Raw genomic sequence first — 17,285 nt, 5'->3', positions numbered from 1 at the left:
CTTAGTGAGCTTAAAAATTAACATCTTTTTTCTGCTTCAACCTATTATATATGTCTTTTTGAGGCATACTAGAAGAGGACAAGGAAGTTAATTTAGGAATGAAAGTTTAGCCCCATTTAGGGTCGTTCCAAAATGATCCAATCATTCAAATGTAAAATTATTTGGTGTAGACGTGGTTTAAGTTTCAAGGAATTTATGAAAAAGGAGGCTTGAGCTTTATCCCAATCACAATAAATTTACACTTTTTTATTACCGTAATTAAATACCCGTTCAATATTAACAGAATATCAATTTCTTTACTTGTTAGAACAGACTAACGTTTGTATATTCAAATATAGGATAAAATGATTCTACCTAATATTATATGAAACCGCGGGTTTGAAAAATCTAACGGAAAGGATGATGTGCATATTATATATATTTTTTCTATTGCTTTGCCCAAATCTGCAAAACTCAAAGAGGCCAAGCATTTCTATAAATACCACTAACCAACAAATACATCTCATTACAAGCTCAACTTCTTTCTCTAATTGAATTGAATTTGAGAATTCAATACATCAAACCTCTTATATATGGCATTTTCTTATCGTTGCACTGTCACTCTTCTTGTTTTGCTTGCCTTTAGTCCCTTCTCCATAACAGTAGCTGATGATTCTTTGTTGTCAATTTTTGAAAAATGGATTAGCGACAATGGCCGAATTTATGGATCTGCTACCGAAAAACTACGACGCTTTCAAATATTCACGGACAACTTTCAGTTCATCCAATCAATGAAAAAACAACCTGGACTGACATACACTGTAGACCTTAACAATTTTGCAGATTTCACAGTACCGGAGTTTCTGCAAAAATACGCAACATACAAAACAAGCAGTTCATCCGAAACAACTGATTTCATGTATGCAAGTGTGACATCAACTCCTCCTTCTATCGATTGGCGCACTCACGGTGCTGTGACGCCCATTAAAGATCAACGCAACTGTGGTGAGTTAGAACTTAAAAATAAAACTTTAATAGAATCATATATATTTTGAATCTTTCACAATGAACTCTAAAAATACTACATAAGAAAGAGGTAGCTGAATGTATATTGAATCTAACTACATAAATATATATAGGTTCTTGTTGGGCATTCTCGGCTGTGGCTTCAATTGAAGGAATAAATAAAATCAAGACAGGCCGCCTGACAAGTCTATCGGAACAAGAATTAGTTGATTGCGTTACCGGTTCTAATTGTAATGGAGGAAATATGGAGTCTGCTTTTGGTTGGGTGGTTAAAAATGGAGGCATTACAACGGAGAAAGACTACTGTAACACTTCAGCAATTAGTTATATTTTAATGTATAAAAGTAATTATAATTTAGTGTTTGAATTTTGATGACAAAATTCTTTTTAAAGAGGGAAAGAATGTAACACCACGTTAAATCAAAATACTATATAAGGTACAATATAAATAATGTATATATATTTGTTTATCCATATATGTCAATTTTCTTCGTTCATTTATTTAATTGAACTACTTAACAAATTATTCAAATTAAACCACCGTGAAAAGAAACAAGTTCCGATATCACATATAGTAGATCATTTCAAACATTGAAAGTCCAATACAACCCAATTGGTTCATCAGCCAAAAATTGTATTCTGTCAAAGGTTGCGACATAAACATGTAAATTAAATTTAAAACTTCTCAAAATAACTGACGCCTCTCTCTAGTCCCTAAGTGATCAATTTAAAAAACCGTTCTTATTTATATATATGATTAAAACCGGCCATTGTCTTTATATTTCTGTCTCTCTCCGCTCGTTATTCATAGAAAAGATTAAGAAAGAAAAAGGTTAGATATCTGTAGTGATGATTTTCTCCGCTGATTATATCTCAGTAGTTGATGATTTTCAATTATTATACTTATTTATTATATCAGAATTGTATCCTATTATATATTCTTCTTTATGTTATACTTATTTATTTGATAAAGATTTTAATAATTTCTGAAATTATTTTATTTATAGGGATGTATTAATATTATTTGATAAAATCTCTTGATAACCGCTGGAAATTAGCAATGATTTTCAATAGTCATTAATTTTTGAAATTTCATGAAGTGTAGAGTTTTGACTTGTTTTTGAATGAATAGTTATTTTTAAAATGATATATTATGGTCATAATTACAATTGTCAGAAGTTTTAATTTGTTTAGATTGTTCTTGGACAGAGACCGAATTTTATCAAAATCTTTGATTTGCATTTATTATTTTATTTAGATTGTAATTTTTTTAGCGATAACCCTAAAACTATTTATATTACAAGGAACTATATTTTAAAACATATCAATAATATATATCTTTCTTCATGAGAAACAAAGTCTTTATGTATATCACCCCACAGTAACAATTATGTTCTTATTTAAATATTAGGCAAGGTATTCGGTCAAATAAATTTTAGTACATGTGTGATAGTATGATAAAATTATACTGTTTATTTTTGGATTTACATTTCGGATTGTACTTACTCAACAACAGTCGGCCTGGTAACTGACAAATAAAAATATGTATAAAATATTAATTTAGAAACTGTGTTACATGGTCTAGGTCCGAATTATGAAGTAAGAAGTAACGTAGAGGCAAGAGTGAACAACCACACGACAACAGGTACGGGTTTCCTGGATATTGTCAAATTGTTACTTACCATTTTGTGTGCATTTTATTTATTTAGTTTTGGAATTGTGCATGTTGAATCGAACGATCCCTTTTGAATTGTTTAGAGATACAATAGAATTATTCATATCGATCATGAGACTTATAAGTAGGATGTGTTGAGCATGTCATTGTGTAGTGTTAAATAAAACAAACATGAATTGTAACGGATACGTTAAAGGAAAGGGGCCAACATGGGTTGAACTCATGTTGGAATGTATACATTGGGTCTAGGTTCGACTAGATCCCTCGTCAACGTGGCGTTGGTTGGATTTCCCGTCACGGGTCAAGACCTAGCGTAGGGTGGATTCCCCGTCTAGTGAGACAGCCAATATCTAGCGTAGGGTGGATTCCCCGTCTAGTGAGAAGTCTTCCGTTGTTGGATGGATTTCCCAGCGGAGTGGCGGTCTTCCAGTGTTGGATGGATTTCCCACTGGATTGACAAATAAATGGATTAACAGAAAACTTGAAAGATATTTAAAAAGGGGTGTGCGTGTGTGTGTTTAAAATATGCATTAGTCAGACTGCATGTGAGGATATGTTTTTAAATGTCATATTTGTGTGAATAAGTCAATTTTACAAAATCCGGGACTGGAACTAAATCCCGTACTGAGAGACTGTTCGATCTCTCACCCGTTTCCACTTATGTGGGTTCCAGGAAATGATGAAGCCGAGGGCGAGTACGAATAGAAGGAATATGGATCAACAGGACAACAAGGAGATGACTCAAGTATCTTTTTAATTTTAGTTTTAGTTATAGACTTTTTAATATTCTCTTTGAAAGTGGATATATTGACTGACATGGCACTTATCGATTTGTTTGCCATGTTTGTCTTGATCTCATGTTGAATTTATGTTATGTACTTGAACTACTTATGGTGTTAAAAGATTTCGTTTGATTTTTAAATATTGCATGAGTATTTATTATTGATAATGTATGTGATGTGCACACGCCTTACGTATCATTACGTGGCGGGTTGTCCCGGGGTGTGACAACTACCCTTACACAGCAATCAATGGTATATGTTCTTCTTCCAAAACAAGACATCATGCGGCCACCATCACAGGTTACCAACGTGTCCCGGCAAATAATGAGTCGGCTCTTGCAAAAGCTGTCGCTCACCAGCCAATGTCTGTAGCGCTTGATGCAAACAGCAAAGCCTTTATGTTATACTCGGGCGGGATTTTCACAGGTCCATGTGGAATAAAACTAAATCATGCAGTTACTATGGTTGGTTATAACAAAATTGGTGGAACCAAGTATTGGATAGTGAAAAAACTCTTGGGGCACATCCTGGGGTGAATCTGGTTTCATGCGTATCAAAAAGGATATTTCTAGCTCTGCTGGCCTGTGTGGGATCGCCAGCTATGCCTCCTATCCTACAAAATAGTTTTAAAAATGACGCGGTGCGTATCAAAGAAATATCCGATTCAAATTCGGACATATATCCGATTCAAATTCGGACATAAACGATGGCCACATTAGATCCAAAGAAATCAAGGATTTATACATTCAACTTGAAATTTTAATTCCATGAACAATCTTCTAGGCCAAATTAATAATTTTCTTTGTATTTGTTTTTGACCGGCAATATTGGAATTTGCTTTGCATGGCAATTAAGCATTCAATAATTATTCTTATATAGGGACTAGGTAATATTTGCCTTGGACGGCAAGGTCATATTGGGTTTTGGGTTTTTAATTAAATAGCTTTTAATATTGTTTCTTAGGAATTAAGTAATGTTTGATTATAAAAAGGTTCGGGTATCTTGGTTTTAAAGTAGTGAAGTTATATATGAAATTGTGTTTGTTTTGTTTGAGCTCTGTGATTTTTTTTTATTACTAATAAACCGAGTTCTTGAGCTTATAGGGCAAGATAGATTTGGGATCATTTTGTGTCAATTGGTAAAACTCTTCTCTACTACCATTAAACCGACTACGTGAGCTTAACGGGCAAGATCGTATCGGGACCGCTTTGCGTCAAAAAATGAGAATCATTATGCCATGGTGTGCTTTTGAAGATATGATCGATTAATATTGTGGATTTGGATTGTTTGATTGATATTTTTTATTTCTTTTGTATCATCTTATTATTAATGGCTTGCTTTCCCGCTACCCGTTGGCTAGAAATATGTATTTTAAATAATAACAAATATGCATTTGAATTGATTGTTTAAATATATATTGTGAAAACTATCAAATAATTAAGCTACTTTTAATTAGTTATCCCTCAAAATATATTGTGAAAACTATCAATGTTTAATTTGTAAGTATGCAACAGTACCTTCTACAACCTGAGTCATGCACTCAAAATAAATTAACAAACCTATTTGATCTACAACCGAGTCATGCATGTTTTATAATTAAGTACACAATCTCCTTTGAGAAACAAACTTGTATGTAGATTTGCATGGAAATTCTCCATTGGCTGCCATCTCCAGATTGCTCCGCTAGGACACGATAGATAGAGTTGATTGAGTTCAGATGTTGCTTGTACCGATAAGCACGAGAATATTTCTGGAAGAAAGATTTTTTATTTAATTATTAGTTACAACTATTAATTAGATCGATATATAGCTTTTGATATAGTAATTCCACAACTTAGATTCTTTCAGAAAAAGACAACTTCAACTCTCCTGGTGATGTAGTCACGCGTTCCGCGTACGGACGTACCCCATTTGAATAAACATTGAATTCTTCTCATTCGATAAGCATTGTATAAATTAATATATATATTGTCCCTCGTAAAAGTCGATGTACGCAAGGGCCAATTAATTTAACGCGTGGAATTATCATAAAAGATTTCCAAAATAGTGTTTGACTAGCTAACAGAATTTATGCTTGACCTCGTTCTATAAATTAGAAAAGAAACAAACAGTTATTATAATAGTTGTTATATCTTGAAAATATCCATCCTTTCATATTTATGCAACAGAAGTAAGAGATCAATTTAACCACCTAAGGTAGCTCAAATTGTATGACGAGATCAACCTCGTCATCTATTATGAATTATCGAGGGAGGATTCGAAAGAGCAATTTCGATCCGATAATTAATATTAGAGAGATCGTAGTAGTTAGTTACAACGTTCGTATTGACTAAACTTGAAATATACAAGAGTGATAATGTTATCACTCAACCCACATTTGTTTGTATGAACTAAACTTGAAATATTTTATACGCCAAATAGCGTGTAAACAAGAAGAACGATTAAACTTTGTATCTAGATAGCATTGAGATCCATAATTGATTGACACAAGTGTAATGAAAAATGTGAAAGAGAAGATTTAAAAGCTTTATTTGCATTTCTCTATGTCTTCGAGTTCAGCTCATTATCAACTCGAGTTGGCTCACAACTTGTTTATATCTCGTTCGACAAGTCAATTTTCTTAATTATAATTATATACTAGTAAGAGTTAATATAAACAAAAAATAATTCAAATGATTTAGTAAGAGTTTATCTAAATACAAACAATTCAAACATAATTAATAAGACAATTAATAAAATAAATCCAAACAATAGCTTAAGAGTTATTTAGAAGGGCATGAGATTTATTGTGACAAATTTTGTGTAACTCGAGTTGTTAATGAGCGAGTTGGGATATGCTTAAACTCAGTTTCTTTATTAAACGAGTCAGCCAACTCAAGTTGTGGATGAACAAGTTAAAATGAGCAGTTAGCGAGCAAGTTATGAGCGAGTTACGAATTTGAGCTATTTTGTACTACCCTAATTGGGTATGATTAGGGGAGGCAGCTGCCAAAATTTCCTATGTAATATATATTTTAAGAAAAGTTGTACTATGTGTTTAAAGTTAAAATATTTAAAGTTTTTTGTCATATCTTAAATGATTGCCTTGATGTAATATTAGTTCTACATTTGAGGACTTATATATAAAAAAAGGAAAATACATAGATTATTCCTATTAATTTTTATTATTGTTTTAAAGTTCTAATTTCATAATAAGGTGAATATAATAATCATGTAAATTACGTACCTTTTTTTTTATCTATGAGTTTTAATTTTACAAAAATGTGAAATTTAAAGGTTAGTGGTTTTAAATGCCAAGTAATAATTTCATTGATAAAAAACGTATTTACAACGAGTCAAATGACTCTAATTTCTAAATCTAAACTTTTTATTCTCATTAATTTATCTAAACTACTCTCACCATCTAATTCTAATTATTTACACTCCTAAACACCCTAATATATTATTCTCTAATTCTCTCTACAATTGGATTTGTTTTTGGCCAATAACCGTCGCACTCCGACGGTCCTATGTACTCACCACCGCGCTTTGACAATTGTCGTCACATTCAACGGTCCGATCTACTCACCACGGCGCTCCGACGGCCGAATCTACTCACCGTCGCACTCCAATGGCCGGATCTATTCACCGCCACGCTCCGACGGTCGGATCTATCACTGCCGCACTCTGACGGTTCGATCTACTCATCACGACGCTTGGACGGCCGAATCTACTCACCACCATGCTCTAACAGTCGGATCTCCTCATCGCGGTGCTTTGACGGCCGGATCAACTCACCGCCTCACTCTAAGCTCCGACAATGCCGCACTATCGGCTCCGATTGACTCCGCTTGGCTTTACTCCCCTCTCTCATTTTCTTCTCCGTTCAATGTGAGAATTACTTAATATTCTAACAAAAACAAACTATTCAATGTATGTTTGCACTTACTAGTAGGTGTAGTGAAAAGCCACTAAAACGATATCCGTATGTGTTTTGTTGGTTATGAATTTTAATTTAATCAGATATTAGATATTATTAGATAATACATAAATATTTTTATAATATATATCAGTGTTCTAAATAGCGCGTTATAGCGACGCAATAGCGACGCTATAGCATTTTCAGATATTGAACGCTAAGTTATGGAATAAAAGTGCGCTATTTCAGCTACGACTACTATAGCGATAATAATGGTCTGCTATCTGCGTTACACGCAACACGCTATAGTGCACGCTATGCTACACAGGCTTTTATATAAATGTCCAATTGAAAATTAATTTTAAAGATCAATTTTTTCAAGGTCCAAATTGATTTTGCTTTTAAATAGAAAAAGATAGTTAGTTTATTCTATGATGCTTTGGTTTTTTGAATAGAAAAATAATATATAGTTTATGCTATGATGCTTAGGTTATTTTGAATTAAAAAAAAATAGATAGTTTATGATATTATTAGAGATATTTTGAATAGCAATTTGAACTTTGTATTGGTTCAATATGAATATTCTAATTCCTTAATTAATTTTGTGTTACTTATTGTTCTATGAGTCTTTAGATAATATTGATAATTTGTAGAAATATAAAATATATTTTTAAAATAAAAAAACACTATGTAGGATAGCTTTTACTATAGCAACGCTATTCGCGATAATTTTTTTTTTAGCCTTTCTGCTATGATGTGATAATCGCTATTTATAACCTTGATATATATCAGTGTTGTAAATAACGGTATGCGGTCGTTGGACGGACATAGTACCGCCAAGCAATTAATTGGGAATAATCAGGAATAATTAGCCATAATTGAAAATAATCGGTCAATTAGTCGGAAAAATCCATGCCGGTTTGGTCACCGCCAACGACTAATCGGCCTATTAATCGTCCTAAACAAACGTTTTTTACAACACTGATATATATATTAAACTATATGGCATTTACTACCGAATACAGATAATTAAAATTGAAAACCATGTCTGTATCATTAATTATCAGTACGGATTTTCATATATCAGATATCCATATTTAATTTTCAAATGCGTATCCGGATTCGGTCGGATAATCGACAAATTGAGACACGGTGCTGAATAAATTAGTATCATATAATTTTATTTTTGTGAGGAAGACCAACAGTATAATTTGTTTTGTAAAAAATAAAATTTTCAAGGACTGTTTCGCCTCTATGCACTTACAAAATTCTCAATAATTTGAAGAATGATAAAACTAAATAAAAATCTTTATTTTTCTTTACTATAATTAATACGTAATACTTATATTTTGTAGATTACAACCATATTTCAAAATATATGAGAAACTAAAATGAATAAAATTAAATAAGATTGATTATTAGATGATTATGTTTAGACGGAATAATATTCTACTGAAAAAATACTTACTTGAGTCAACTAGGGTTTCGTGTGATTTTATCATTCCTCCCTTTTTCTGTAATTGAAAAGAATAACTAATTACATGAAGTTAAAGCTTCTATGTAACAAATCGGTTCTTTATGAAGCTTAATTCAACTACAAATTAATCCTATTGACCATATCAAATAAATAAATGAATGAGTTAATACAAATGCGTACTGTTTTTATTTTTATTTTTTTAATTGTGTATATATCAAAAAACACCCGCAACTGACACCTAAGTTATACTGGGAAACACAAATTAAAATTTCTTTAATGTTTCCAAACAAATCTCACCAAATTTATGGAACAGGGCAGTTTAGGCTTTATGCAGCTCACAGATTATAGAATCAAAAGAGCGTTGCATGGATCGTGCACTGCATGACGCCTAAATCGTTCTGTTAAATTTAATTTGTGTTACATATCCTCCGAGATATCTTAAATTTTGTGTTTTTTTTTTTTGACAAAAGTGGTATTTTACCACCGGTTTCATTACGAAACAAAAAGTTTATACAACATGTCCAAAATAAAGCGCTAGCATACAATCTATCGACACCTAATAACCAAAAAAGTTTTAAAAAAACAAACTAATAACAAAAGCATGCTAGCATAACATGAAATAGTAATACTAAATGGAATCAGAAATGACTATATCAGTAGAAGAGGAGGCACTAGCTGATGAAGATGAAATACTGGGCAGAAGGCCAACGCACAATCAATAGCATCAATAACGGCTCTGTCACTCAAATAATCAGCTAGGTCCAACCCTTCTAAACCAAGACCAGGGTCCTCGTCTAAATCCAGCGGGGAGCTGTCCTGGTCCTGTGCATCCGTGGCGGATAATACTATCAGAGGCCCTATCTGAGGCCCTATCTGAGGCAAAGAAGAAACATCAAAAGGCATAATCATAGATAACTTGAAATAAGAATTATCTAAGCGCGACTTACACCAAAATTAAGTTAAAGCAATAATAGAAGCAGCTACAGACCTAATAGAAGTTATAGGAAAATTTTGAAAACAAATCTTATTTCGTGTTAACCATACAATCCAAAGAGTTGCAGCCCTAATCTGTTCCACTAGTAGTGAATCCTTTAATGGAATCCAATAATCGAAATACCAAAGATCACACACCTTAGTACAATTAAAAAGAAAGTTGTTATGGTTACCAATCCAAGACCATAAAGAAGAAATAAAAGGACAAGTAACAAAGAGGTGATCTACAGTTTCTGGGGCACCACAGAAAACACAATCAACAGTACCATGCCAAGCCCGTGATTGTAAATTGCATTTAGTAAGTATTTTATCGTGCCTAAGTAACCAAACAAAAACCTTAATCTTAAGTGGAATCTTTGCCTTCCAAAGAGTATTGTAAATACTAGTTGGAACACCTCTAAAGGATAACCATTTATAGAGAGAATTTACAGTAAAAAGACCAGACAAATTCCATCTCCATAATAATCTGTCAGGACAAGATGAATTTAATGAATAAAAAGAGAAAAGCCCTAAAAGTTGTAACCATTCAGAAAATATAATACCAGTTAATTGTCTATTAAATTGAAATGAGGAGGGGAAATTAGTGAACACATCTGCTACAGTGATATTAGGGTTAGAAATAATTCTAAAAAGATTAGGGAAAGAACAATATAAAGCACAACTGCCATTGCCATGCCATCTATCGAACCAAAAAGAAGTATTGGAACCATCGCCTACAACCCTACTAATACCTATATCAAATATTTGAGTAATATCTAAAATACTAGACCAAAAAGATGAAAAACTATTAGAATATAAACCATTGATATTATATTTGGCAATAAAAATTGATTTCCACTTCCCATCAACAGTTGGGTCTTTAAATCTAAACCACCATTTAGCTAATAATCTTAAATTTTGTGTAAATCAAAAGCAGCGTCAGACTATCTTTCGGTACTTATTCGGAATGCAAAATTTAAAAGCCGGGTCAAAGACTTTTTTCGGTACTTGCTCTCTTGGTCTTCATGTGGATTTGGTCTTCATGTGGATCTGCCCCTGCGCGTTTGGCCATTTGCTCTCAAAAACTCAAAAATCCATGGAGAGATGATTGACCTTCATGTGGATCTTAATTAAAATTCAAAAATCCGAGGAGAGGAAAATTAGTAATCCAAGGAGAGGAAAATTAGTTGGCCATTTGCTCTCTTGGTCTCCAATATGTATGCGCATGCATATATATCGGAGAGATTAATGGACACAAACTTTTTAATGAAGAAGTTTTGTATTTCTGCAATTTTATATATATCAATACCAAATATCATATCATGATATTAAACCGTTGCTATCAGGTACATTAACTAAAATTTTGGGTATTATGCTATCCTTGATTTAAGCAACAAGTGAAGAAGAAACACAGCTAGCAGAGATTACCTGCTGGGGCAGAGGCAAAATCGATCGAGCCCGTAGCAATAGCATGAACGCATAATAATCAAGTCCTTTGGCAAATACTCGTACACAGGGAAGAGTTGAAGATCGATCCTTATCTTTCCAGTGCTCAAAAAGATTGAATTGGTCTCACCGGTCCATGATGGCCTCCGGCGAAAAATGCAAGGAGCATGCGATTCCCCAGACCAGGGAGCGGACCTGCGGTCAGTTGCGCAGCCATGCTTCCATCACGAAGATGTATCCAGGGGATGGAAATGTCCTTTCTCTGGATACCCCTCGAAAGTGTTGGCATTGCAAAGTGCACGGATTGAATTTGAGTACAGTTCTGAAATGGCCTTGGTGATATAAAATTAAGGTCCCTGGAATATTTGTTAGGCTGAGTTCTTAAATTCTAATTGACAAAAGCAGAATGATCTTTTAGTATGTCTAACTTTGCATAAATTTACATCTCAATTGAAGAATTTCATCTCTGCACAGACAGTGGCAGCCAATAAATATGCCAAAAATATTCTCAAAATTGCACCCAATCATGGAAAAAGAAATTGATCGAGATTCCCAGAAGGGGTGTTTTCTCTTCATGTACAATAACATGCATATATAAATGTGCAAATGAGAGGGCCATGCATAGCTATGAGGGTGTGGCTCATAAACTTATTTACGCAAATCAACGTCACTGACGGGCAAGAAGTATGCATGGGCAGGATTCGGGTCCCACAAACGAACCCCTGCTTGGTGGGGCTGCAACATCTCGAGCTTTTCAATGAACCGACCTTCAATACTGTAGATGTTCTTGCAGGGGTTCTCCTTCCTCGTACACATAAAGCTTGAATCTTTTCTCCATTTTTTTATAGCTCCTACAAGCCCAAATACAGCATTGTTTTGGGTTGTTAAACACACAAAGAAAGGGCTAAATCACATAATATGCATTATGCAGGATAATAATGATTAGAATCAAAATTCCAGTGGCCAACAATATACATGCAGAGTGCGAGTAATTAGTAAATGTAAGAGGTCAAATTTGTTACAGTGATGTCAAACATCATTATATGGCTTCCACTTATTTCTTGTGAAAATAAATCTGCTGCAATCCAGTGAATAATGATTCTGAAATCCCTGTAATCTGAATCCATCCATTGAACTTTTGAGAATCCATCTCGAAACAGTTGGTTTTTTCGTGCACACATCTCAAAACAGTTCAACGGCTGGCTTCATATTTCTGCATATAAAATATGGAAGATTTTTTTTTTTAAGAAATGCAGAGCATTACGTGCATCAAGTCGTAAATATTTGTATAATTGATCATGCAAATGCTTAACAAATAATAAATAAATAAAAAATCATATAGATATATGCATCTTAAACAAGGGCGGGCCAATTAAATTTCTTTAGGCGTCATAATTATCCTGTCTATGTACTAATTAAAGCCCTGTTTATGAATATATTACGAGCTATTTTGCTAGGATTAAATGGTGGGCTTTTGGTCATGTCTTTTGTTGGGCCTAAATGGGCCTAGGGAAGGCAGCTGATCATTATATCAGTTTGTGAATATAAATTTCAAATTAGCTTTCATGCTTAACAGGAAATAAAAGGTGAAAATGAGGACAATAAAAACGCGAGGGTTCTCCTGGACGAGGGTGCAGACCCAGGTTGTGATGAGGCAACAGTGGGCGATATTCACGGAGTCTCGAAAGCGGGGTGGAGATGGCGTCCTCTCTGGTATATATATTTTGAAGGGCATTAAAAATTTATGTCATGATCAAAACTAATTGTAGCCCCTTGTTTGAATTTCTACAATAACAGATTTGAGGTCTCAAGCCCTCGGATCACTGAGGCAATTTGGGCAGAGTGTGTCTAAAAGCAAAAGTCATTAGTTGCGTTGAGGTGGCACAAACAGCCAACAGGTTGTTATAAAAATAATACAAAAAGCAATTCAACGACACATATAGATTAAAAAATTTGGTCAACCAAGATCAAGTCATTAGTTGCGCGTTGACCTGGCACAACCAGTCAACAGGTTGTAATAAGAAATATTAGTATTTGTATTTAAAGAGGGTTGATATGCATCACAGGATTCATGTCTTTTATATCTTATATATATGTTCCCCATATTGTTATCTTTATTTTCAAAGTTAAAATAGTCCATCCGAACAACTCAACATGATTTTCATATTAATATGCATTTCGAGACCATATTTTATATTTTTTGAAAAATTTGTACTATTTTTGAAAAAGATACAAAATTATTGTTTTTAAAAGTTTCTGAGCCATATAAAAACAATAATTTTGTATCTATCTTTTATAATTAAGCAAGGAAATCCTCTCTCATTTCTTATTGATTCGGTTGCAGATGTTATTAATAAAATCTTAAGCAAGGCCATTATTCAGCTGATAGCTAGTGTGTTAAATTTATATTTTGATGATGATACTCTACTATACTACCAGAGTAGAACAATATTCGCGAGGGTAAAAAAATACTATTGCCAAAATACACTGACAAAAATGTGTTATTTATGAGTGTATCGGTATTACCGACAGGGCATGAGTATCCGCGACGGTACCATTACTGACAGGAGTATCAAGCTGATGAGTCTGTGTAGGGGTTTTAAAGGAAATTTTCGTAGGTAATTTTGACAATCTTTCAGGGTTTATAATTAAATATTGCTAAAAGTAAAATGATTCCCTTAATATTAGCAAATAAATTAGGCTATTAAATTGCACAATTATCTATTACTTTTTTTTTTAAATCTTGACAGTGAACAATTATCTATTACTGTCACACCCCAGATTTTTTTATCATCCGGAGCGTGATTATATAAGCATCTTCACACTTTTCCTTGGCCCGTCAACCTACGTCGCCAACAAAAAAAGGAAAACAAAATAACAAAATGGAGTCAGCTACAAATCTCAGTAACCGGTTATTTAACGACGCGCTTCTCTACAATTGGCTTAATTTAACAACTATTCAATTAGACCGGATTAATCCACACAAATTCATATCAAATTATGCACGCATATTTAACTAGCAATAGCACATCGGTCTAGGTTATCCATAAAACCAGTCACATCATATTCACACATGTGTAATCCCTTTCACAGGCGATTCCCACATTCTCATAACACAATTCCTTTAATCCGCCAATCCAATGGGAAATCCATCCAACATTGGAAGGCCGCCAACCCACTGGGAAATCCATCCAACAATGAGAGGCTACAATCACATATCAAATTCCAACCTCAGACTCGCCATTCCATTAAATATGCCATCATAATTCAATATGCAATACCAATATTCAAATCAACCATACAAAACGAAAACACAGTTATAGAGAAGTCCGGTTACCTAATAGCGAGATCTCCAGAATTTCAAATCGAATTGCATCAATGGTTCATAATCACTGCGACGTAGTCAGAATTCGATCGGACATTTAATGGAATAATCATTGATATCACTCATTTTATTTGCAAAACACTTCTTTTATTTTAATTTCTTTCTTCTTGTGGCTACGGATAAAAAAGAAAAAGAAAAGAGAGACAGTATCTATTTGAGTCAAATTTGGGTATGAGAGTTTATAAAGGAAAAATCAAAATGGAGAACGGTTATACGACAAAAAGGCATGCGGCATTAATAAAATGAAACAAAGCGGTTCGGTTCAAACAGGGAGCATTTACAGGGGTTAAATTTTAAGAATAACCGCTTAAAGGCGTCTTTTCCTTTATTCTAAATATTTATTTTATAAATAATTATAAATATAAATAAAGAATATAAAACCGGTTATTATATATTCCCAGTGGTTACCGCTTTTCACTTTAAAATGAATAACCGAAATATAATATACTAATATGTATTTTTTTTTTCACTTAATTAATTTTTTTTTTTTTTAAACAATGAAGTATATATTATAATTAATATATTTTCAACACAAATAATGATTACTAAATTTTTCGGGTTGTTACAATTACTTATTAGGTGTTTATTTGTATTGGAAGCAGTAAATTAAGTTCAGAAAATTAGAATCATTTTAGTGAAAAATGAAAAACAAATTGTACTTTTAAATTCAGTTATTCAACCATTCCTCTTCTTTAGCTATATATAGAATACCTATGATATAGAGTTTATTATGTTATTAATAAAGCTTTTACTCTTTTTTTTGTATGCGTAAATGAATAAGAAAACTTGAAATTAATTAATCACCTGAAAAATCAAATATGATTGATTAGGTATTTGTTCGAAAATTAAATGTTTCTTAAACAACAGAGATATTATATATAAAAAAATAAATAATAAGTAATAGATAATTTCCCTGCATGAAATTGCTTCCAGTCTTCTACCACTCAGGCAATTGAATATTAAATTCTTGAATCCTAAGTTTGACAGAAGAGATTTCTGTCTTTCAGAATCATAAATTATTTCCCTGTTTTGTAATAATTTGGAGTTACATATAGTATAGAAAAGATAAAAAAATAATTGCTACCTTATGTCTGAATGAAGCAATTATTTCCATGTTCTCAAGTTATCCTTGGAATTTGGACTGCTTTGTTAAAGTTTGGCCAACGCTGCCTAGTGCCGCTGGTTATGACATCTCATTCTCCTACGGGAGAACGTGTATTCGATTTCTGTTTGAAACAGGAAGTGTGTGTTGCCTACGGGCTATAAAATGAGAGAGAGAGAGAGAGAGTAGAATTAGAGTGTTCTTGAGCTCACTAGTGATCAACACTTATCGTATATTCGTATTGACTTCAAATTATGCATTGTTGAAATCGATTTACTTCATGAGTGATGCATTTGCATGCAAAAAAATTCTAAAATTTTGAATTAATTTAATATAAAATTCAATAGTAATTTTTTTTTGTAATTTAGTTAATTTTAATTCATTCAATTTTCATCAGCTTTTACCACTTAATTTTCTACTAAATTATTTTTAGAGAAAAGGTAACGCCCCCCCAAGTCAAATCCCCCAAAAATCCGCGTGTATAAAAGCCTTCCCTTTTTAGCTTAGTTCTGACGCACTTTCAACTGCCACAACTGCCATAATTTCAAGTACAATATGTATGTTTACAGGATAATATGTGTATGTTTACAGGATAATATGTGTATGTTTACAGGATACTATGTGTATGTTCACAAAAGGTGGTCTCCAACAACTGTCACGCGTTTTAAACAGCTTTCACGCGTTTTTAACAGCTGTCACGCATTTTTATGTTGACGGGATTTGTTGAATTAGTTTACAGAATTTAGTATTGACGTTTACATGATTTAGTATTGATGTTTACATAATTAGTTAAAAATATCCGGGGATTTTTAGAGGACTGGAGTTGGGGGACTGTTAGTTGCTTCCTTATTTTTAAATTTTCCATGTAAACACATCACTCGTGAGGTAAATCAGTTTCAACGGTTTAGGTTCGTCGTTTTCAAACCAATCTATGATATATTTTGAAACAAAGCTCATACAAAGAAACTTACTGAGCTTAAAAATTAACATCTTATTTCTGCTTCAACCTATTATATATATATGTCTTTTGAGGCATACTAGAAGAGGACAAGGAAGTTAATTCAGGAATGAAAGTTTAGCCCCATTTAGGGTTCCAAAATGATGCAATCATTCAAAAGTAAAATTATTTGGTGTAGACGTGGTTTAAGATTCAACTCCCACCGGAGTTTATGAAAATGGAGGCTTGAGCTTTATCCCACTCACAATATAAATTTACTCTATTTTATTACCGTAAATACCCGTTCAATATTAACAGAATATTAATTTCTTTACTTGTTAGAACAGACTAACGTTGTATATTCAAATATAGGATAAAATGATTCTACCTAATATAATATGAAACCGCGGGTTTGAAAAATCTAACGGAAAGGATAATGTGCATATTATATATATATATATTTTCTATTGCTTTGCCCAAATCTGCAAAACTCAAAGAGGCCAAGCATTCCTATAAATACCACTAACTAACAAATACATCTCATTACAAGCTCAACTTCTTTCTCTAATTGAATTGAATTTCAGAATTCAATACATCAAACCTCTT

At 33.0% G+C, this 17,285-nt stretch overlaps 1 pseudogene; it reads left to right on the top strand.

The window, feature by feature from the left end:
* Positions 1-572: 572 nt before the first annotated feature.
* On the top strand, positions 573-4,086 carry LOC144557073 (putative cysteine protease RD21C; annotated as a pseudogene).
* Positions 4,087-17,285: the final 13,199 nt, after the last annotated feature.

The sequence above is a fragment of the Carex rostrata genome, chromosome 7 (genome assembly GCF_964058835.1).
Source record: "Carex rostrata chromosome 7, lpCarRost1.2, whole genome shotgun sequence".
Lineage (NCBI taxonomy): Eukaryota > Viridiplantae > Streptophyta > Magnoliopsida > Poales > Cyperaceae > Carex > Carex rostrata.
The sequence above is the reverse complement of the archived record's forward strand: the minus strand, read 5'-3'. Positions and strand labels throughout refer to the sequence as shown.